The sequence below is a fragment of the Chiroxiphia lanceolata genome, chromosome Z (assembly GCF_009829145.1).
Source record: "Chiroxiphia lanceolata isolate bChiLan1 chromosome Z, bChiLan1.pri, whole genome shotgun sequence".
NCBI classification, from domain to species: Eukaryota; Metazoa; Chordata; class Aves; order Passeriformes; family Pipridae; genus Chiroxiphia; species Chiroxiphia lanceolata.
The window spans coordinates 48,320,779-48,346,072 of NC_045671.1; positions in this window are offsets into that span (position 1 = coordinate 48,320,779).

A 25,294-nucleotide genomic window follows, 5' to 3' on the forward strand; every position below is an offset into this window, starting at 1 on the left:
GCAGAGACTTGAATCATGTCTCTGAATAGCAAAAAGAAATCTCTTAGCTTGGCTCTAAGAGTTCAAGAAAGGGAAAGTTAACTAAGAGATCTGGATGTGGATAACAATCATTCAAAGAAGGGTCTGTAGACTTTAAGGAAATGTACAAGGTAGCAGCCTATTGTGACCATTCAAAAAAAAATATAAAGGTCTAATATGCAAAGGATGAGGGGGTCACAGAAAGGAAAGTGGTGAGTTTGCCAGGTCACATAATATGTTTGAGAATAGCCTGGAGTAGAACCAAGTTTCTTAACATTCATTTCTGTGCTTCCTTAAGATAAAATTGTAAACTCCACTTTACCAAGTAACATATCAGTTATTACAGATAGTAGAGTTTGATAAACTAGTTCCCAAAGATCAGTATTTTGCTTTCCCTTTGAAAGTCTCCAGTGAAAAAACATGGAATATCTACCTAATATCCTTCACACAAATACAGAAACACAGACACAAACACACACATCCTGTCTGCTACAGAGAGAAAAAAATAGCAGCCAGAATCCCAGCCTTTTCCTGTCAAGTTCTGCTTATGTCTTGTTTGTCACCCAAATAAACAAGAATAATCCTATTTTTCTCTTTTCTTAACATAAGCCATTTGAAATTATCGTTATTCAAGCATGAGTATAGTGGCACAACTCCTTAATTACAAGAAAAAAAATTAAAACAGATTGGTCCCTAACATTAATAATTATTAAATGATTAAAGATTGCAAAGTAGCAAGTTTGCAATCCTTGTAATAACTTACGTGTCAAATAAACACCCACCTAAAGCTGGGTCCCTCTTACATACATTCTACCCACTCCATGGTGCTCCACCCATCACACATTAAACACAGAAAAGCATATGAACTCATCAGAAATTTAACAAAAAGAGAAGTATAATTACCATTAAAAAACTCTTCAAAAAGGCTGACAGGCAGCAAAGCCCATACAAGGAAAGAGGTAGACACAAGGTCAGGCATAGATGCAAAGCTGTAGGCACAAACCCCCACAGCTAGATCAACAGACTAAGTGTAGAGAGATTACCAAACACATTTGGAATGTGACATCATTGTTCCCATTATCTGACTGGGAATTTTATGATCCACAGATGCACCCTAAGTGTGTAGTGCTATCCATATCATAATTATTTTTTGTAAGTTAATGGCACAATTTTTAATTTGGGAACAAACATTAGTTTGAGTTATGATGACCATCCCTTAAGGACATGTTCCAAGACATGAGGTTTACAAACTAGATTGGTTTTAGCAATATAGCAAGCAACTGTTTTCTACAAACATTAATATTTTTCATTTTTTCCTTGAAAAAGTTTGCAAAAAGATTATTTCAGAGAATTATGATGCTCAGTCAAACTTTGATCAATAAATATCCACTGAGCTTCCACTTCTATAGGGCAATCCTTCAATTTCCAATGTCCATGTTTCACATAGTCTGTTCAGCTGAGAACATCACATATTTTGTTCTCTCACAAAACTGCAGGAACAAATATTATACAGTACTCTTATTAGGGTACCCATTTGTGTGGACTTTTGCCCTCATTAAGAAAATTCAGCTACTTTAATAATCATATTACACAGATCATTGTGGTAGCATCCCTTCACTTATGTAGCACACATTTTTTAAGACAAATGCAAAATTATGTTCATCAAGATATGACTCAAAACTGTAGACAAGTAGCAGTAGCAAAAGCAGCTGTTAAATAACTTCTAGGAGTCCTGTCCACAGCAGAAACAAAGTGGAAATGAGGAACAACCTGTAGCAAAGCATAGAGTATTTTTCTCTATATATTCGGTACACATACACTGTAAAAGTAATACTTACAGGACATAATAGCCAGAATCAAAACACGACATTTTCTGAATTAAAAAGGCAACAAAATATAAAGTGATAACAGCAGTAAATAACTAGACTAAAAAATTCTTTGCCACAGAATGTAAGCTATATAAAAAATTTACTTGGTTACTTAAAGGAATACATACAGATCAGAAGTTTAAAGCAAGAATAGCTTTAATATATTTACTACAACTGTTTCCTGGTTAGTCCTGCTTTAAAACATAGAATAGGACACTCAGAAGGGATGCTAGATTTAGTAGTATTCCTAAACTGTTGGTCCATTTGCTCTTTTTTTCTAGTAGATTCTTCCAGCAGAACACTGAATACCACAGAGACATCTGTCCCATGAAAAAGAACTATTTAATTCCCCAGATTTTTATTCCCTCATAATCATTTAAAAGGAAACTAAATGTCTTTGATGGAAAGGTCAAAATCTTGGCTGAAAACTGCGGGGGAAAAATGGCATCATGTTATGTTTGCTACATGACTCACTTCACCTTTTTTTTAGTCACTACCTACCTATTGAGTTTGGAGTTCACATTACATCTCTTAAAAAAAAAGAGCTGGAATGCTTCTAATGAAAGCTTTTTGTTGTCAGGCTGTATATTCTTGTCTGCACAACATTATAAATCATTTTGACTCAGGGATTGTTTGGCTTTCAGTAAACCTCACTCAGAAAATTATGGAACACCAAACCTTGAAATAAGTCACACAGATTTCTGTCTGCTAACAGAATTATTTGTGTGATACAATTGATCTGTTAAAATACAATTAAATTAAAGTTGCCCTAAAGTGGCCTCTGACCTTAGGACAACTGGCACGTGACATCCAATGTGCACATTATCAAAACTCTCCAAGCTTTCAGTGTGGAGGTACCACGTGCAAATGTCCAGGAATGGTTCCTGGATCACACTAACTCCTGAACAGGAACCTCAAGCACCTGTGAGAACAACTGACTAATAACACAAAAGGCATGTCATTTTAACAGTTTAAATGTATAAGCAGATGATTTCCAGTAACTGCAGATGTTCTCTGCCACTGTTCCATTTAAGACTACTGATGTCACTCTAGTGAAGAGACTTGAACATAGTTCTGCTCTACCCTAAGGTTCTCTGAAATGTCAAAAAACACTAAGGGAAAGAGTGAGAACATCTACTGTCATTAAACTGAAACACAGGGATGAAAGGAGTTTTTAGATTCCACAAACCAAGTTGTTTTAGCTTTGATTATTATTTAACTTACATGTTAAAAGCAGGTTTTGAACATATCAAAACTGTTGGGTCTGGGGGGGAGGTTAGGTGTTTTGGGGTTTTTTTTGGTTGTTTTGGGTTTTTGTTGGTTGGTTGGGTTGGGTTGGGTTTGGGTTTGGTTTTATTTGTTGGTTTTTGGGGTTTTTCAGGAGTAGAAGAGGTATCAAATCTGGTGATTAACTGTTAAATGTTTACATTTCAACACATACATATTTTGCAACAAAACCCAAACCTATTAAAAAAAAATTCAACCAGCATATAAAGCCTCAGAGGGAAAGAAGAAAGTGAAATATAATGTCATCCACTAAATAGTTAAAGAACACTGAGAAAAGTGCCATCATTTGGTAATCACTATACTAATAGGGTACCATGCACGCTGCTGTGTGCTGTTTATGTGGAGGGATATGTAAAGGCATTACCACTATAAAACACAGCATGCGATCTAAGTTTCTCAAAATCTGTGTTAAATAAGAAAACAGTCTCTCTAATTCTAAAACATGAGCAAAAACAACCTTTCCAGGATGATAGAAGATGCCAGTGGGCCCTAGAAACTCTCTTTAGTTAGAAAAACAAGTTGTGCAGCATCATCCCATCCTCAGGCAAAAGAAATCTACCAATGTGTAATGGAGAAGGGAAGCTTTATAGACAGCAACAAAACTCAAAATTGGTGTGTCACTAAACTGCCAGCCAGCACAAGAAATGACAGGGGCAAATCACAGATTCGATTTACTGTCCCTGCTGCAGTGTTTCACTCTAACTGAAGCCCGTGAATTGGTATGTTAGACTCAGAAAAAAGGGTGAGAGAGAGAGAGGCAGTTCAGTAATCAGTACTGGAAGTAGCAAAAGTCCCTTTAGCTTAGCAATATTGTGCAAACAAAAAAGAACCAAGACATAAATGATACTTCCACAATAACTGACAGCGAATACTCTCAATCCAACTTCCTTGTCAACATGTTTCAAAGGTTTTAGTGGAATTCTTTCATTCATGCTAAATCTTTGTACTGCTATGCTTTGCACAGGAGTTATTGTCACAGGAGTAATTTCAACACGATGCAAAATACTTCAGATTAGGTTCAAGAAATGACCTACACACTTTTAGCATAGGTTCCATGTCACCTGATTTTCAAGCCCTCTGGCTCAAAGTGAAATTCTTAACATTGTATTAAGTTTCTGCACCCTCTTTACAGTGCATAGGACATCAGCTGTCCCAAAATTAAAAATAAAATTGAAAACAGTTTGTCTAGGAAGACGGAACAATTGAGTCAATACACTGAAAACTAATGTGTCTAAACAACTATCACATAAGAAAATGTGGAGGCCAAAGTTTCCTAAAGCTCAAATTTTCTAATTTCAAAGCAGTCTTCATCCACTATAAGCATTTTAAAAGAGGGTGCTTACCCCTATTTATTCACAGAACTTTAAAAATCCTGTAGGCACTGACATACTTTCAAATAATTTAGTGGTTGTGACACTTATAAGAACACTAAATATCAAAATGTGAGTTTCTCGTTGGAAGAGAAAAATAGACCAAATCTGTCTGCTTCCTCTATGAATGACCAAATGACAGAGGTTATACAAAAGGAGGCCTCAACACCGTTATTTACCATTTTGGCCATCTCTTAAAGACAGGGTTGGTTGTAAGCATAATGTTTGAGGAGCTGGAATTTGACAGAATATGCATACATAACAGGTTCTCTACTCAAGTGGAGAAAAGCCTGGTCTCTGAATATCAGTGAAGCACACAAAACACCCAGATAGTCCATTTCTTACCACAGTCTAAAGTCGAGCATGTTCAAAATACCATCAAACCATAAGGGAGGTACAGACTAAACATGTATTTCATTTTGAACATGAGACCTAATATTAGTCTCATATTAGATGTCTCATTCAAACAAAACCAAAAAGTTTATTGAAATAATGTCTTGTGCTGAATCCTGGAGGCACCTCAGTTCATTTTGCATTCATTTGCTTTTCTGGCCTACGTATGGTTGCAGTCTCATGCAGAATCCACCCCAAACTCCTTGATCAGATGATCCAGATACTAGTCACTTAAATCTTTTGAGTAGTATGCTATGAACACACCATCAGATAACATCTCATTCAAGAATCATATATGGCAAATGCTCCATATATAGTTGACACATAGCCAGGGAGATAATTAGCTCCTATTTTTATATATCACTGTAAGAGCTGCAGTAGTTCTGAAGAAGCTATAGAACAAAACTTTTAATCCCACATTTGCCACTCCCTAGGCAAATGCCCTTGGCTAGGCAGAAGCATCCTCCAGAGAAATTAAAAGCTAAAAGCAACAAAGATTTCCAGTGAGATTTTACATTAAGGAATAGATTGAAGTGTTTATAATTTTCTCCTATCTTTTCTTTGTTACTACAAAACTTTGGTACCTTTGTGGCACATAGAAATACATAAATACATAGCCAACTGCAACTGGAAATTATCTGTCCCATGAGTATAAAGATTATTTTGTCCTTACATTAATATATTTATCCACTTGAGCAATCACTTTCTGTCTTTATTTTTTCTGTTAATTTAAATGAAAAGTATGCACTAATTCATTACTTTGAGCTCAATGTTTTTCATCTGTAAATCTCAAACTTCTATACTCTATTACTTATTTGTAAATGACAAAATATTGCTGCAGAAAAATTAGGATACAATTAGGAAAAATTAGGACAGGAGAAGCTGCATATTCAGAGTCTACATGGAGAACAAACCTCAGGCTTCACTGTAGCTAACAGAAAAGACTCTACAGAAAAAGAAAACAGCCAATAAGCACAGAAGGTGAAATTACATTAATGGGTTACTGTTATTAAAATCAGAGTTTTAAAGAACTCTTTAGAATATCTATTTAAAATGAAGCCTTCAAGCTAAGTTAGAAAGCAGAACTAAAAATTAAAACCAAGACATCATCTGTTATGAGATTGCTGTGCATCATCTAGTAGCCCCCCATCTTGGAATATGTTGGAAATTGTGTAGACTCTCCTCTTATTTTTGCAAACTGTGCTATTGACTGCTTGTCTAGTGGAGACTAACAGTAGGTAATTAGTTTGAATTCAATCTCACTGGGCAAATCATTTCACTCTCCACAAAGCTTTTTTTAGATGCAACTAATGGCATTATGTCTGCATTATCCATGACACATGGATTTGGAGTAGTCAAGCTAAATTATGACACTGAAAAAGAGCAATTCTGAAGCATAAAATTTTAAAGAATCCATTAGAAAACATCCAGTATCATCTGAAAGGGCAAACTGACAAAAACATACTTCATTAGTTGCAAGAGCAATTTGCTGTGTGGCAAAATACCAATTTTATTTGCCAACAAGGCACAGGTGCATACCACATAAGCAGGTGAAAATGTGACTGCAAGAACACTGAGTTCACTCTGCAATCATCACACATTCCTCCAGTGTATCTCATTACAACTCTCACTCACGGTAAAAACAGATTGAAATACATGTTTGGGTAAATCCAAAATACATTCCACTAAAGCTGAGAAATGTCCACTACTGTTTCAACTTGGTTTTCAAAGCAGTTCTAGATAGAAACACATCACAAAAGTCACAAGATAACATTACAGAAGTGGTTGGCAAATCACAGACAGAAGCTTAATGGCAGTATGGAATAGAATGTACTTGCATGAGAGGTCCTGTTTTCTAAAAGGGGCATTGTTACCTGCATAAAATCAATCGTCCTTCCTCCCTTCCTTCCTACAGAAGATCCAGAATTCTCTCTCAGTTGAGTTTGAAAGAGAATTTGACTCCAGGTGCTGTACTACCTGGGTTTCATCTCTGGCTTCCTGGTATAAAGGGTGACAGTGCCACTGTCTTTGCAAATAGCTTCAAGTTTCTGCCTGTATTAAAAATATCTCAAATATTAGGCAATTACTTTATTCTTGAAAAATTCAGAAATAATTTAACTTTGGGTTAATTGGAAAACAGTAGGTGGCAGCCTCCAGTTCCATCACTAAATAAAGAAATATAAATTACTTCCATATTTTTACCTGGCAATACTTGGTCCAGCACATGATCAAGTATGTGTGTCCTCTAGGAGGACTGCGAGAGAGAAGAGGAGGAAAAGACCACTGCCACTGCACAGTCTCCATTGTAAGCAAAAGGAATGAGGACTCCATGTTAAAGCAGCTTTATGGAAAGTCTCAAAAAGTCTCTTGGAGAGACCCATGACTGTCTCCTCTGTCAGATAAGAGATCAACTCCACCCTTAAAAAGAGTAGCTTGAAACAGAGGACCCCTAGAAATTTACAGATGTAATTAGGTTTGAAAAATTTATGAAAGCAACCAGCTTGGAATCCTCTGTATTTTGTCTCTGCCAATACATCATTCTCATTTCATCATCAGCTGAGATTTCAATCAGGACTCCCATGTTGGGATGTGGAGCACATCCAGGCATTTCAAATCCCTGGATCTGATAACAAATGCTGACTTCTTTTTGAAATTAAATTATGACTTACAATGTAATGCTGGTTAGCAAAGATGAAACTTTTTCAGCCTTTTGAAAACAACTGAGGTACTGCCATGTATAAGTTATACTTTCTTCAGTCCATCCAAATCAGAATGTTTCCCCTCATGCATTATTACTTATGTTCATAAATGACCATCATATTGCTTTCTGCTACAGAAAGAAGTCTCTTTGAGATACTATGCTGGCACCAGATTTCTACAAAAATGTAAACTACTATTATCTAAGTGAAATGAAAAACTAAATCCTTTCAACATCAGTTTAACAAAAGCATCACAGAGTTGAGAGCTATTTGTAACTTCCAACTGCCAAGCAATATTTGCATTTGTTCATAGCAGAATAACAAAAATTAATTAGAGAACCAAAATATAGAAATACATTTGTTGTTGCATTACTTGGCAGTTTTATCTTCTGGAAGGACTCCCTTTTATTGTTTTATCAGTATAAACACATACTAAATTTACTGAAACTGGATTTTGAACAAATTAGCAGCTGTAAAGTGCAGCTGAGAATAAAATATGCCTTCATTTTCTAGTGACAATTTTAGTATAGCCACTTTTAAATTTGATTTCTTCTTGATGTTTACAACATTCTTTTCCTAGATACTTGAATTATCCTTCAGTGTTGGGATCCCAACTAGCAAAACTACAGTGAATACTGTCCACTATGTAATTAAGTGGACTTCTACGTCTTTTTCCTGTGTTCATATCTCAAACTAAGAAACACAAATTTGGTCTAACAGTCTAGATGGAAGTTCCTGGCCTTATTTAACTGCCAGACCAACAGTACTTGAAATCAAAACAAAGTCCCCTGAGTGCAGAAAACAATGTATCAGGGCATGGCATGGACCCTGTGTATCACATCAGCTAAAGATTGTTATGTTTTAACCTAAACCAGGTTTTTAAAGTCTCCAAAACTACAAAAAAAATAATTCCTTGCATTTCCTTAGCTTCCAAATAAAGGTATTACATTTTTAGGTTTACTTGATTAAATACAAGAAGTCGAAGCATTCAACCATATATGTTCTTCAGGTCTGTTTACTCTAGGGAAACGCAGCCACTGAAATTTAATGGCAGTGAACCAAACCAGAATGAACTGAGGCAATTTCAGTTTTGTTGACCATTGCTACAGGTCATTGTAATTTAATGAGTAGAAATCCTATTTAAAATATGTTACAGGCAGCAAGGTGCCTGCTGGGAGAAAGCTGCTATGCATGAACAGATCAATATGCACTGTGTGCATTCGACCATTCAATAATCGATTCACCCTTGTTATGGGAAAATAAATGCTAAAGTCCTAAAAGTTAATTTCTATAGAAAGCTTTTACAAGGCTATCAAATTATTAAAAGTTTTTATGGGTCGTCTTTTTTGTTGCTTTTTGTTTTTAAATCTTTGTGCAGTACAAGCTATATCTCACAGGAACATCCAGTTAGCAGTAGCTACTTGGCTCTTGGTTTGATCCTAGGGTTAAAGAATGAAGTTGTGATTCAAAGGCTGCTATTATTTTGAGTGAGGAAACCTGGGGATGAAAAAGTAAACATTTTCCAGTTTAAGGAATTTTACTGCTAACTCCTACAAATACCCTGCCAGAGTTTTTCTGTTTGGTTTTTTGGTCAACACCTTTTCTTTAAGTCAGTTCTCTTTGGATGTGAACTTAAAAAAGAAAAAAAAAAGCTATTATATTGTTAAATAACATCAGAAACTCCAAAAGTATCATTTAAATTTTTGGTCTTTTTTTTTTAATAATTAGTATAAAACATGTACATTGGAAGAGTACCTGTCCAGTGCGTTTGGATCCTTCGGCTAAGCCTTCAAGTAAACTGGTACTGAGGCTGGATCTAAGGGCAAATTTGCTATGTGCATTCACAGTTTCCTTGTTGCAGTGCTCTCCTAGCTCTGTCTTTCTGCCTGTCTTTCCAGGAATAAAAGTAAAAAGTGCAATGACATGCAGTACAGAGATGGTCCCAAAATCTTTATGCTCTGTATGTACTGCATATCTTTCTAACAATGTTTTGCGATGACCTTCATTTATACAACAAATATGGACTCGATCCTTCTTTTAAGAGTGCAGACATTGCTGCTACAAGGGCAGACGAATATTTTACTCAGTATAGAGACAAATTTTAGGTGAGGTTCACACCAAATACTTATATTTCAAAGGTGTTCACACTTTGAACACCTAAACTCAGCTCTTGGGAGTATCATGGTCACCAGTATTTCAGCTGCAGCACTAACCTATCTGAAATGTCAGATCTACCCTTTCACATGTTATTTGTTTAGGTCTTAATAACTGAATTTTGTGATGCTCATGCTAGCAAACACTTTCAAAAAGCGATGATTGAACTAGTTCTGTTCATGGTTGCAACTTGAAAGTGTTTGTAACAGATTGAATCTTTCATAGCCAAAATCACAAATATTAAACTGTCAATTTCACGTTACAGATTAGCATTCCCACACCAGCAGTAAAAAACACTGCAAACGGTGTAGTGTAACAGAATAATTCCCTTCCTAAGTGATTAATATTACACTCTTACTCTCAGCTAGCTTTTGGAAGGCCTTCTCTGATACTTTTACCCTCGTTCTACTTCTCCGTCTGTTTTCTCTCTCTCTTTCAGATCAAAGTCTGTCAGGGAAATTATGTAAACCTGCAGGTAGCAGAGGTGTTTCTGTAGAACGATTTCTGTTCTCTCATTTTGAATGTGGAAGAAGCCTTTCACACACTTATAATTCTGTTCCCAGACAAATGTGTGCCAGTCACTTCCCCAATCCTGGCAGCCCATTTACTGGGACAGGTGAAAACTTATTTCACTGAGCTGTTACCAATCACTGGAAGACAGAACAGCTTTGAGACTTACATTATTTTCTCTTCAGAGGCTGAACCAAGTTTTCGTTGTCTTTTGGATTGAGAGCAAATGTGGAATAAAGTCTATCACAAGTAAGATTTGGGCTCATGTGTTGACAGCGTTTCCTGCTTCCCCATGACAAAACATTGATAGTATCCAAGAAGGTACTAATCGCCATATAGCCCTTATTTCTCTCAGCCTTCTTTTCTGCTTAAAATTCCCTAATGTTCTATTCTAACACAAAAGTTTCGTTCTGAATCCCACCAGAGCAGGAGAACAGCTGTTCACTTCTACCATGTAATTCTACTGAAATTAATTAAGTTCTTTCTCGTAACTAAAACTCGTAGACTTCTAAAATTAACAGCTACTTTAATTCTTCTGTATATCATGTTTCATTGTAATTTGCCTTCTGGACAAACACTAGTCAATGACTTCAGCCTTGAACATTGGCTCTTTTTTTTTTTTTGTGCTGATGACAATGTTACTCCTGTGCATGCAAAGGTCAAGACTCTTTGTTGCACCTTAAGGAGACACTCTATGCATTCTCACCAGACAGAATGTCCAAATGCATTAATCAAAATGATCAACTACTACAAATTTTTGGTCGTTAACCATCCATAGCACTCCACAAATCTGGGGGAACCTGGAAAACAATGAGGCTTAAGGACACAATTGCAGATTGAAGCTTGAATCCTCAGTCTCCGCAAAATGTGGTGAAAGGAATACTTAGTCTCAGACATACATTCAAAATGGATGAATTCACCCTCATGCACAAACCATTTGCAGAAATTCAGCCTAATTTCAAGGATTTACATAACAGTTAAATTATAAATAGACCCCATGATGTCTCTGAACAGCAAGATAATTTCTATTAAACGTTTTCTATAACTAACTGGTGACTCAATATGACAATAAGCGTGATCTTTTTTAAAATTTGCTTTCACACATACAAAGTGTCGTGAAGCTTTAGCAAAAAGGGGTGATGCCAGTGTTAACTGAAAAAAACCAAAACACCTTAGTGTGGCTATTTAATTGTATTTAATGTTCCAGGAGGAACTCCACTAGAAAATGTAAGTTTCATTATTGTAAAATTAGTAAAGCCATAAATCTACAAATCTTTTCCACAGTCATATGCAATATTATGTTTTTATCCAGATCCACATCTAGGAAGAATTTAAAAGTAATCTATACAAATCTGACTACTGGTGAGTGAAAAGAACCACTATTACCATAAAAAATACTTTCCCAACTGCTCATGAATATATGGACTTTGTATTTCGTAGTGAGTCAGCAAAAGCAGCAACACAGGAAAGTAACCAGGGATTTTTAAACAAACAACTAAGAAATAACATGCACGAAGAAAGGGAAGATAATTAAAGAAATAGACATTTCCCTCCCATAGACACAAATTTCATTCATCTTCTAGTCTCATGGGATAAAAAACAGCATCTGGTTTGTCAGCAGAACACTAGACAACATAATACAACAGCAAACTGTTGAATGTATGATCCTTTTTATCCTTATGTATCTGGGCCTTCCATCACAGATTTGATTTGCTTATGGCTATTTATACTTAGGAACATTTTTTGTTGGTTGCAGAAAGCAGGAATCTAGGCAATAGTTTTAACACACAGACTGGAAGGCATCATGTAGATCCATAATGGAATAGAAAATGAACTGCTAACATGAGGCGACGCTAAGGAGTAAGAATTTGATGATTTCAAAGTTATACGCTTAGGCAGACTTGGGAGAATTTGGCAAGATATTACAGCACTGGACTTTTTGATTGAAGGATTTTTCTTTTCTCACATGGTAGAAAACAAAGCCACTTGACAAACTGCCACCACCCTTTGTGACTGTGGTTCACTCTACAGAAGATCTACACAAAGAAAACCCATTCAGCATCGAAAAAAAGGTACAGAGAGGGGAATATATTTCAGGACGTCTATGGGCATTGTTGTCTTACTTTGCTGAAAAAGCATTTAAATATCTTTAAAATTAATGAATTATTCATAATAAATAACAAATTATTCACAATATATGTAAATATTTGTTGAGTGATTATTTTTATAAGACACTTGGATCTTATCTGAGCTTGGGAAAAGCAGAGAAACTCCACGAGAAGTTCATCCGGAATTTCATTAAGAAAGAAAAGTTCTGCAGATGAGGATTCCTGAAGCTGTAAATGAGATTGTCAGTAATGCCAACACATTTTAAATTCAATTATCAACAGAAATTTACACTTCAAAGTAAGTGTAAAGTCAAAGAAACTGAGCAGTTCAAATAAAGACATTGGAAAGGCTTACTTGATTGCATTTAGAAACACTGATATTTCTCTGCATACTATCTTCATTGAATCTGTACCTTGCATTTTGGATAACAAACAATTAAAGAAAACCAAAAGCAAAACCCAAACCAAAACCTTGAATTGATTCAGACACAACAAGATCTTTCTCAAGCATTTTCTTCTCTCATAGTTTATTTATCAGTTATGGAAAGTATCTGGGCCTTAATAAAGATTTGTAGAGAAAGGAACAGTTCCCTTTTTTTTTTTGCCTTTGCACTTTCTACTTTTTCATTTGAACCAGAGATGAAAATACAACAGAAAAGGTCTTGCCTTCATTTCAGCACTGACTCTATCTCAGCAGCAGCAGCACTTAACCTCATTGTATACTATAAAACTAATTAACAATCAGGGTACTTATTCTCCAGAGAATGCAATGCTAGTGAACAAAATCTGTGTGTTCCCTGGTGCTTTTCTCCGTAACATCTGGTACAAGCCACCAGTAAAAAAAGACTGGTCTGTTCCCGTACAGGTATTGCTGTTTGTTTAAATTCCAACCCACCATTTGAGATCCCCACTACAATTAGCTCATTAAGGGCTGAATTAGAATTTGCAGGTAGTGCAAAATTGTCTAAAGGTTTTCAGTCTGCAGAAGGCTGTGGGAATCATGCTTCCAAGCACAGCTGCAAGAATGCCTTGTGGTCCTCACTGCATCTTAATCCTAGCATTTAGAATAGGCTTCCAAGTGCTGCCCTGTAGACCACACACAGCTGAATGCAATGCTTCTCATATTCAAAAAATGGGAAATAATAGGCAGAAGAAATCGAAACTCTGTTTTTCAGATTCTGTCTAAATGAAGCTAAGAGACCATAATGAATAAAATATAAAATAAGAGTGCACAAAATAATGACAAATACACACAAGACCAGGTATTCATCCCAGGGGGGAAAAAAATAAAAAAGGAGAAACACAAGAAGAGTCCCTGGGTCTTTACAATAACAGAAGGCACAGTGATAATCAAGGAAGTGAAACCTTGAACACAGAGTCAAATATCTACCCATTAACTACATATGGGAAAGAAGACAGTCTCAGTTTTTATAATTGGAAGAGAAGGACATGGATCTTCACAAGGTCCTTGTGAAGATAAGAATAACAATAACAGTACTATTCATCTTCACTCCAGGGATATAAGGCAAATAGTTTTACATAGGGGTGTGATTTAGCTACATGGTTTCCTACGCTTCTAGAAAGTTGTAGGAAAGTGGGAGAACTGGTAATAGTCCCACCCATCTCTAGCCCGTTACAGTCTCTGTGGGCATTCAATAAATAGTTGTATTTCATCTGGTCAAAAAGCATAGCTTGGAATCAAATGCAACTATGGGTTCCATGATTTTCTGATATGATAGGCTTCTTGGTACTTCACCAGAATGCATGAATATTTTCTTAGAATTTACTTAGCTATTATGTGTCCTAGTTAGAACAGCTGGGACTGATTCATCACTGGATGGGTGTAGCCCAAAACTGTGTATTCTATAGCCCTCCATGCCATTTCCCAGAAACTGTTGTCAGTAGAGGCCTGCGAGGTGGGGGGATGTTCCTGTCCTCATGCCCTTTTGTGGAATTCCCTGACTGAGCACCCTTACACCCTTTTATGGAATTCCCTACTCTGAGGGAAGGACTGAGCATCCCTTTATGGAATTCCCCGCTCTGAGGGAGGGACTAAGCATTCCTGCCTGAGCTGGAGAATATATAAACCTGGAGTTTCAGAACCTTACCACCACTCGTGGGATCCAGAGGAGGACTGCAGCTCACTGCCCTCAGCCAGACTGCAGCTCACCGCTCTCAGCCAGACTGAGACCACCACCCTTGGCTGGACTGCAATCATCACCTTTGGCCGGGCTGCAGCAGCTCTCCCACCGGCAGGTTTTTCCCCTCTCCCTTTGCTTTGGACTCGGGGGGGGCCCAGGGAGCACTGATTTGTTTGTGCCCCGGGGTACTGGGTTGTACATTTGGGCTTTGTGGGTTAGGGCCGGTTGCTTGTCCGTGTGGTCGTACTTATTGTATTATTTTATTAAATTGTTATTCTGACTTGTAATCTCTCTTTTTTGAGTTGGAGTGTTGTAGTGGTTTGGACTTTGTTCTTCCCCAGAAGATAAGAAAAGTGGTAGACCCCAAGGGGTGGAAACCCCTGGAAGTTTTGAAATTCTGTCCAATGAGCGCTCCTGCAAAAATGTAAACATACCACAACCAAACGGAAGAGAAGAGTTGTAGTTTTGGGTTAGAAGAAGTAGCCATGTTGTGAGCCACAAGAGGAAGGGGCTCTGAGCCCCTTGGGGCCTTTGGGCCCCCCCCTTCAGCCCCAGTTGGGGGCTACAGAGACTTGGAACAGTGTTAAGCTGGACTATGTGTCTGTAGCTGTGAGCTGGAGGATGTTTTCCATCGTGAGTGAGCAGAGACAGAGCAGAAGCGGCGGCAGCGTCCAGAGGTTATGGCTAAAAGCCAGTTGATAAGACCTGAACCAGAAGAGCAGCAGAAACAGCATGCAGCTAAGGAAGACTCAGAGTTGCTGAAGCCGAGGTAGAGAACCGGCAGCAGAGAGCAGAACTAAGTTCTACAGAGAGAAAGCTTGGGGGTAAGGACTGCAAAACTCCCCTAAACCTCGTTGGAGATCCCTCCAAAAATGGAGGGGGTGGACTCTTACTGATTAGAAGTCCTAAATGGGTAAAGGAGCTAAAAAGCTCGGTCGTCCTGAGAGCTCAGCCAGGACGGAGTGTGGGAGGTTGGCCTTGAGGGCCCTCCCTTGCTGCAAGCTACAAAGAAGCTCGCAGCCTGAGGCAGGGCACAGAGGCCCTGCAAGGAGCTTGAATCTCCTGAAGATACCAGACCGTCACGAAGACCCCCCGTGCTTCGTGATATGACGTGGTGAAACGACCTTGTCTGGGGTGACGAAGCCCACGGAAGACCCCTCGGTTGGTTGACGACGGGGCTGCGAGGGGCTTGGATTCACCCTCGTGTGTGCTGGCAGAGATCCAGCTATCAGCTGCTGCAAGAAAAGGAGAGAGAGCCTGCTGCCCTAGAAGATGCTGCTGCTTAGTGACTGCTACTCTGAAGAAGCTGCTGCCCTGAGAGACTGGAAGGGATCTGTCCTTCTTTCCCTCCTGGACTTTTATTTGGACGGGAGAAGAGATCTGATCCATTGTAAATACTATATGTCATGGTAGAGATAGTTGTAGTCGTGTGTATAATGTATTATGATATTTATTTGTACAGTCACTGTAATATATTCCCGTTCCCCCACTTTGAGTCTGGTTGTGTTTTATCTGGAAAAACCCATCTCACATTGGGTTGAGATGTGGGAGGGGGGAATGGAGCTAGGGAATTGGATTTTGGGCTATCTCCAACCATGACAGCTGGTTTCCCCTGCTGATTAACTTTTAAACCAGCACATTATGGATGAAAAGGATGTCTGATTTACCTGACTAGGATGCAGGACTTAAACCAGGATTCTCTTCTCCTCTCTCCCCAGTCTGCAGCTGCACTGGACTTTATTTAAACCACAGCAATTTGTAATTGACAAATATAAACACAGGATTTATCCTTGAAAATCCTTAGTTTGACATTTCTTTCATTGTGGGTGCTGAATTATGCAGATGCATTTTATTTTGAGGTTGATAATTTAATTTTACTTCTATAGTCTGATAGAAGACACAAAGCAGATCTTGAAATTGCAAGAATAACACCACATCTGAACAAATAATTTCACACAAAATGTCCTAGTTAGCTTCCTGCATGTAGGATTGATGGTATATCTGAAAGTACTGACATTCAAAAATATATGTATTTAATATAAATTAGTCTGGAATATATCTATCACAGCTTGTTGTAAGCACTTGATAACTTAAATTTTCATTATTTTTATTGAACACAAGTCAAATGTTTTGCTTAGCAACCCAGTTAGACCAACGCTGCTCTGAAATTTAAGGTCCTGGAATAAATAAAAATATTTAAGATTTTAGGTATTATGACTATATCTTTCATACTAAAAGATGCAAACTGATGAATGAAATTTATCTCAATTTTCTTGAAATATATATCTATTATTTGTAGTTGTTAGCTGAATTTTTTTTAGATAAATAACTATATTTTTAGGTGGTTTTTGAGCTATTCGCTATACATACTATTCATACTGGTTAGGTTTCTGTTCCTTCACTGGAACAGAATTTTTTAGCAACAGAACAATGAACAACTAATATGTCACAGCAATATGCTTTCTTAAAATGTCTGATAGTATTACACTCACCCCTTGGCCCCTGTAAATAATGTAGAGTCGTAACGAAAACATGTCCTGGGATAGATTTAATTTCCTTCTTGGTAGCTGGTATAGTGCTGTGTTTTAGATTTAGTATGAGAATCATGTTGATAGCACACTGATGTTTCAGCTCTAATGTGCTACCCTAATGTTACCACCCTTGTCTGCTTACCCCAAGTCAAGAACTTCTCAGTGTCTCATGCTCTGCTGGTGAGAAGGTACACAAAAAACTGGGCGGAAGCATGGCCAGGAGAACTAATCAGAAGTGGCCAAAGGGATATTCCACACCACAGGACATCACGTCCACTATATAAGGTGGGGGAGTTACCCACAGGGGAGCTGAGCACTGCTCAGGGACTACTTGGGCATCGGTCAATGAGTAGTGAACAACTCTACTGCACACCACTTGTTTCTCAGGGTTTATTCCTCTTTCTTTTCCTTCATTATTTTTATTGTTGTTATTTTTATTATTATTATTATTATTATCATTTTTTTGCTTTATTTTAATCAAGAGATCCAGGAATTGTTGAGGAAGAAGAGTACTGCTCATCAAGCACACCTTACTCAGCCATCTTGCCATGTCAGAAAAGCAGCCTTTTGTCTTGCATGCAGCAAGCTCCAACAGAAACTCCGTGACATCCAGAACAAGTGGTGGATCAATCTAGCAGGAAAAATTCGATCATGCGCAGACACGGGTGATCACAAAGGATTCTATGAGGCCTTGAAAACAGCATACGGGCCTACATACCAGGTCCAAAGCCCTCTCAGCCCAGCTGGCCAACTGCTTCTCACAGATAAGACCTCCATTCTGAACCGATGTTCTGAACACTTTCAGACTCTTTTCAGTACTAGCCATGTAGTTCAAGACTCAGCAATTCAGTACATCACACAGCAAGCGGTGAAGAATGAATTGGACATTGCCCCTACTATGGGAGAAACTCTTAAGGCCATACAGCAGATGAAAACTGGCAAGGCAGCTGGGGTTGATGGAATTCCACCTGAAGTCTGGAAGCATGGGGGCCAAGCACTCCATACTAAATTTCATGAGTTTGTGGTGCACTGTTGGGAACTAGGTGAACTACCATCAGACCTTCGTGATGCAGTCATCATCACTTTGTATAAGAGGAAAGGATATAAATCAGACTGCTCAAATTACCGTGGTGTTACTCTGCTCTACTCAAGACTCAGCAACTCAGTCCATCACACAACAACCAGTAAAGTATGAATTGCATATGGCCCCCACTTTAGGAGAAACCCTCAAGGCCATACAGCAGGTGAAAATTGACAAGGCAGCTGGACTTGATGGAATTCCACCCGAAGTCTGGAAACATGGGGGCCTTGTACTCCATACCAAATTTCACGAGTTTGTGATGTGCTGTTGGGAACTAGGCGAACTACCATGAGACCTTTGTGATGCAGTCATCATCACTTTGTATAAGAAGAAAGGAATTAAATCAGATTGCTCAAACTACCGTGGTATTACTCTGCTCTCCATTGCTGGCAAAATCCTGGCAAGAATACTCTTGAACAGACTAATACCCACTATAGCAGAAGGAATTCTACCTGAAAACCAGTGTGGTTTCAGAGCCAACAGGAGCACCACAGACATGGTATTTGTTCTCAGACAACTGCAAAAGTGTAGGGAACAGAACAAAGGTCTTTATGTAACCTTTGTTGACCTCACCAAGGCTTTCGATACTGTGAGCAGAAAAGGTCTGTGGCAGATTTTGGAACGTTTAGGTTGTCCCCCCAGTTTCCTTAAAATGATCATCTCACTCCATGAGGATCAGCATGGGCAAGTCAGATATGGCAACACACTTTCTGAACCCTTTCTAATAAAGAATGGTGTGAAACAAAGCTGCGTTCTCGCTCCTACCCTATTCACAGTCTTCTTCAGCATGATACTCCAAAGGGCCACAACAGACCTCGATGATCAGGACGGTATCTACATTCAATATCATACTGATGGAAGCCTATTCAACCTAAGGCAACTGAAGGCCCACACTAAGACCTTAAACCATCTTGTCCGGGAGCTGCTTTATGCTGATGACGCCACCTTTGTTGCACACACAGAAGCAGCTCTGCAGCGTTTAACATCCTGCTTTGCAGATGCTGCTGAGCTCTCTGGGCTGGAAGTCAGCTTAAAGAAGATAAAAGTTCTCCATCAACCTACACTTCAGGAAGTCCCCCATCATCCCCACATCACCATTGGCCAATCAGAACTCAAACCACTCCAGCAGTTTAATTACCTAGGTAGCCTCATCTCCTTGGATGGTAAGATTGAAGAAGAGATAGACAACAGGTTAGCAAAGGCATACAGTGCTTTTGGAAAACTCCACAAAAGAGTTTGGCGTAATAAACACTTGAAGAAAAGTACAAAGATCAGTGTTTACAGAGTCATTGTGCTGTCTACTCTCTTGTATGGTTCTGAATCATGGGTCATCTACCGCCACCACCTGCGTCTCCTAGAACGCTTCCATCAACGCTGCCTCCGTACAATCCTAAACATCCACTGGTCAGATTATGTGACTAATACGTCTGTTCTAGAATGAGCAGCAGTCACAAGTATTGAGGCCATGTTGCTGAGAACACAGCTGCATTGGGCAGGGCACGTCTCCAGGATGAAGGACCACCGCCTCCCTAAGATCTTGCTTTACGGTGAGCTTGCCACTGGCTGTCGCAAGAAAGGAGCCCCAAAGAAAAGATACAAGGACTCCCTGAAACAACATCTCAGCCTTGGCCATATTGATCATCATAACTGGTCTACTCTGGCCTCCACTCGGGAGGCCTGGAGACACACCATCTACAACGCAGCTGTCTCCTTTGAGAATGCACACAGGATCACTCTCGAGGAGAAAAGACAACGCAGAAAGAACCGTGTCTTGCAGAATATACCATCTGGGGAGTCTTTCTGCTGTGCCTTTTGCAATCGGATATGTCTATCTCGTATTGGCCTCATAAGCCACCAGCGTGCCCTTCCCAAATCTTCGTTCACGAAGCCTAGCCATGATGATGATAATAATTTTTGGCTTTATTTCAATTATTAAACTCTTCTTACTTCAACCCTCCAGATTTTAGCTTTTTCTGATTGTCCTCCCACGAGGAGGGTAGGTAAATTGTGGGGCAGAGGAATGAGAGAGCAGCTGCATTGAACTTAGTTGCCAGCTGGGATTAAACCATGACACTCTGATAGAAAAGGCTAAACATTAAAAATGCATAAATGGTGGGGTACTAGAAGATACCATATAATTAATTTGTGGAGCTTAATACCACCAGACATTAGTGAAAGTAGCAAGATAGAAAAAAGATTTAACATTTATGAATAGAAATAGCATATATAGTTAGATTAAGCCAGCTAAAATAAAATTAAAAGGGCAATCAATATACATACTCCATTGTATAAAATAATTACTGGTTTTTGTCAGGAAGACATTTAATCCCCTATATAGATGCATCAAAAATCTAATTTCACTAAGCCTGGAATGTTCAAAAATTCTAGACTGATATTTTTCCAGGATAAATTACTTTTTAGATAAACAATATTCACTCAAGACTCCTTAATAATTTATTACTACTTTCATTTTTTGATCTATTTTATTTAAATTTGGTCACACACTAATGCAGTATATTATATTCTTTAAGGTAAGACACTGAAGCAAAGACAAATGCAGATTAAATAAGTCAGAACCAAAGCTTTCCCCATACCATCTAGACAGCAGATGGCTCGCCACTATAGTACATTTGCAGAAGGAAAGTATGTAACATAGTCATTGCTCTTGGAAGTACTTAACTCCTCCTTGAAAACCACAGAGGTGCATGGTTATTTTTTAATTATGACATCTCTCTTTCCCTCAAGGCAGCTTCACTCATCTATAAATATGTGTATACAAATGTACAAGGGAGGAAGAAAAAGAAAGAAGAGATCTAGAGCAGAGAGTCAAAATTCTAATAGAGTTTGTCTGCCAGAAACAATAGACAAATGACAAAGCAATTTTCACAACTTTTTAATGAGATCCCAAGGCAGGTTTCTTAAGCTGAAAACTGAAAATGTCAAATAGATTAATTCAAACTCATACAGTTTACCAGGAATATTCTGCTTTGTTTTTTTTTTAATAAAGACAGCCCTAAAACAGAATGTGGGGCAGCACTACAGCAATACTGGGTACTCAGAGTAAAAATTGTTACAGAGCACCTTTGATAAACAGCATCACAATAAATACCACAAGAGCATACTGTAATTCACCACTATTAAAAAAAATTATTTCTTTAAGAATATTTTGGCATGTTCAACAAAATGAAGAGTTTTTTCTTCTTGGGATACTGGATATCAACTATTAATGAGAAAGGGCTTTTGTCCATCAAGCCTTTATGACTATAATCTTACATACTCATTTTTTCACGGAAAATTAGTGAAATATTTGGCATTTATAAAGGTGAACCTAGCAGAGAAAATTGTACCCACAAACTTTCTGGCAATCTTGCATTTTATTTATAACTGGAAGCCCTTCTACTGTTCAGTTCCACCAGGTAAAGCCTGACCTACGCTATAGAATTTGCAATTCCATCTTGGGCAGATGGTCAACAACATCACCCCATTCTGCAAATGTGAGGAAATAAAGGTAGTATGATTTCCTCTTTCTCCATCTCCTTCCTCACGGGTCCTAGAGATCGGATATGCCAGTTTGCTGAAAGATCAGCTTATTCCTTCACTGTATGTGCATCAGTTGTGAGCATTTCAACAGGACGACACTGTAAAACTCCTGATCTCTGTGTTAAGGAGAAGAAAAAAAATTTAGAAAGGTATACAATTAGACTTCCCAATGTGAAAGTCAAGAGCATCAATCACTCTGATGTCCTAAGATTTACTTTGAGGTGAAAGAAGTATTGCCATTGTATTTCTACATACCATGATTCACAACTATCAGCAGCTACAGGAGAAATCTGAGAGTCAGATTAATCAGTAGAAAAGATTTCTGGTTTTGAAAATGTGCTTTGATACACAATGCTTTTTTTAAATGACAACCTGAATGAAATGCATTTTTGTGATTCCTATGTCTGGTTTGTTAAGATTTAACATTCTTATTTGCTTCCAACATGTTCTGCTTGACTTTACACTGGTTTGATCTGCTTTGTATCTCTTTGTTGCCTTTTTTTCCCCCATGGTTCCTTCTAGTTCTTTTTTTATTTGTTCTGAATGCCTTCCCACCACCTCCACATTCAGTAGATTTTTAGGTTATTTCAAGGAAGGATGACTTCAAACACATACTGTTCTACTCTAAGCACACTAAGAGGTAAATTTTCAGTACAATGCACAGCTATTTCAATGCACAACACTTATTATCATTAATGGGAGTCATGCAGCTAAATTCATTCACACCATGCTGAAAATAAAACCACAGCTCTTCCCCTAAATGAAAATTGCAAAAGGATGTTTTGCCCAGGAACTCAGTGGCCACACATAATTATTAAGAAAGAAATAGTGCTCAAGGTCCCTAATTACTCACTACACAACATGCGTAAATCCATGACACTCTAAATGATTTGGTCTACCAAGCTTAGAATTAGAGTTTAGGAAAGATAATATAATCCTTTACTAAGATATTTCAAAGTACTGCATGACTCCATACAAATCCAAAAACCACTGAAAAACACAGTAACACAAAATTTTATATGGTTCATGCCCATTTTCCTTACTTCAATCCTGACCTAACAAAGTGATCTATTTGGTCAAACAATATCTGGACAATGCCCTTCATGCTGAGTGAACCCAATATGACCACAAACATCAGAATCAGTTTTGCCTGCACTTAACCATATCGTGTTGGAATCTTTAAAATTTACATACTGAGCATTGGAAGGAAAGTGCTTTCCACACACAGCTGTTCCCTGATAGTGTTAAATATCAGTTAAGTTACATGACATTAAATAGCAGTTTTGAATTTAACTCCAGTTAATTAAGAAATTGCATTTTAACCTTCACTTTATTTTTTTTTTTTAATGTTTCAAGGAAATGTGTATGTACTTGAAAGGCCACAGTTAATTAGTTTTTCAAATAATTTCTCTTTTAAGAGTTTTAGTTTTCTTCAATGACTTTATTTTTAAAGCTATTTCAGTTAAACCAGCCAGGCTGCACTAAGCATTTATTATTCAGTCCTATTCTTACCCTCCTTGGGATTTCCATGCTAAAACCCAAAAGGAATCCAGTTTCAGAAAGACAATTCAATAGTGACTCATATTTTTTCAGTTCCATACTAAATTGGATATAATTGCTGCATCATATAGTAAGTTGCCTTGAATAAAGTTGGTGATGAATAAAAAAGTACGCCCAGATAAGCACATTTAACAGAATTATATCCATTTCTATTGAATAATGACACACCACACATTTTCTGCAATAACAGTCACTGCCACAGCTTCAGTTGAAAACACCGGTAACCCTCCTTTCCTGCTCAGAGCTCCATCAAACTTTTCTGTGCAGTGCAGAGGTATTCTAGAAATAAGACAGAATGTTTCTTGTTAGAAATAGCTGCACCTCAGGATTACATAAAATACAAGAAGCTCAGCACAGGTATTACACACCCAGTTTTGGCTCTCTAGCTCCTTATCTGCCCAAAACTAAAGGACTCAGTAGCCACAGAAGTTATGTCTGAAACTGGTAAGAATTCGCAACACTTCATTTCCCTGCCCATCCACATACCTGTGCATCTTTGAATTATTTTAGAAAGCAATGAATAAAATGTTTCAAAATCCTTGAGATGAATATGCAATAATACTGTGAGCTGGTATTAGTAAGGATTCATCTTTCTGCTACTTTGTGTTTTGTGTATAGAGTACCATATTTTCATACTCACTAAATATCTGCCAAAAGTTCAGTCTCATATTTATGGTTTTTTTACTTTCTATTGTGACATATGATCCCTTACACAAAAAATATACAGTGTTTTAGCATAGCTAAGTGCTTCTTTTCACAAGGTACATTCCATATTCAAATCTTGAGGCTCTCATACTCTTAGGTTAATAATTCATATAATAGTTCTCGCATCAAGTTCTAGGAACACATGCCAGACCCAGAGTCATGTGTAGTATCACTTTTTGGAACAGGCACAGTATAGTCCAACTGCCTACACATCTAAAGTCAGTACCAGTCCTCCCAAATTTCTTCTCTAACTAAGGTATGCTTTGCAAGATGACCGGACATTCTGTACAATGCAGGACTTTTGATACATATACAAATCTCTTGGTCTGTTATGAAAGGTGGGCAGTCAGTGCTTTATCTCGGTTTTTGCTCACTTGAACTTGTTTCCAACAGTCTACTCATGTATTCCCAGTGCCATGGCAGAAACACAGCAGCCTATAAGCCATTTTTTTCATTCAGTCACCATCCAGGTTGCTCTCAGGACAACTGAGTCTCCTGATAAAGTAAAAAGTAATGAATGTTTAAGTGCTTGACCTAAGCCTGTGCAGACATCTACCTGGAAATATGTGGAAAGTTTGTAAAGAACAAACAGGTTTAGTTGACACTACCAACAAATAATTTCAAATTCCAGAATCTGTAGGCAGAAGGGTGAAAAGGCAGAGGGCAACAGAGAATCATTTGGAATTTCTGTCATTCTGATGCACGTGAAAGCCTGGACCAAATCACTGGCCTCAAAGGAAACATTTCAATGAATCACAAATACAAATAGGAAGAGTTTATGGTACACTACATGTAATGAAAAAGTAGAGAAAAGAAACAGTTCTTTCAAAAATGTAAAAAGAAGCTGCAGAATATAATTACATCATTTTCCTTCCCAGATTTCTCAACAAACATACTGTTCTTTTAATTATTTCCGCTTTTTTTTCTTTTCCACCAATATCCTGTTGATAAACTCTACGGTACGTTGTGTTCAATGCACAGATTGAACAGGACAGGATAGGAATGTAGAAACATAAGAATAAAGAAGAGAAATGTGACATTTTTTACACCTGTATATAGTGTAGTGTCTCCTAAGAACAAGGAGTTTGCTATTCCATTACCTGAGTACAAGTTGTAATCATATTAACGGGTCTTAACAAGCTTAATTTGGTGGGCAATGTATTTTCAAGGACAAAACTTTGTAAATGAACTGTAATGGTGCGTATGTCTCTGTGTCTGATTTTTTGAGAATGTGTCACTTCCTGCCCTTAGAGTTTCAAATGGAATATAGTCATTACTAGGAAAACTGACAACAGGTCTTCAAGCAAAGAGCAGCAATCATTTAAAACA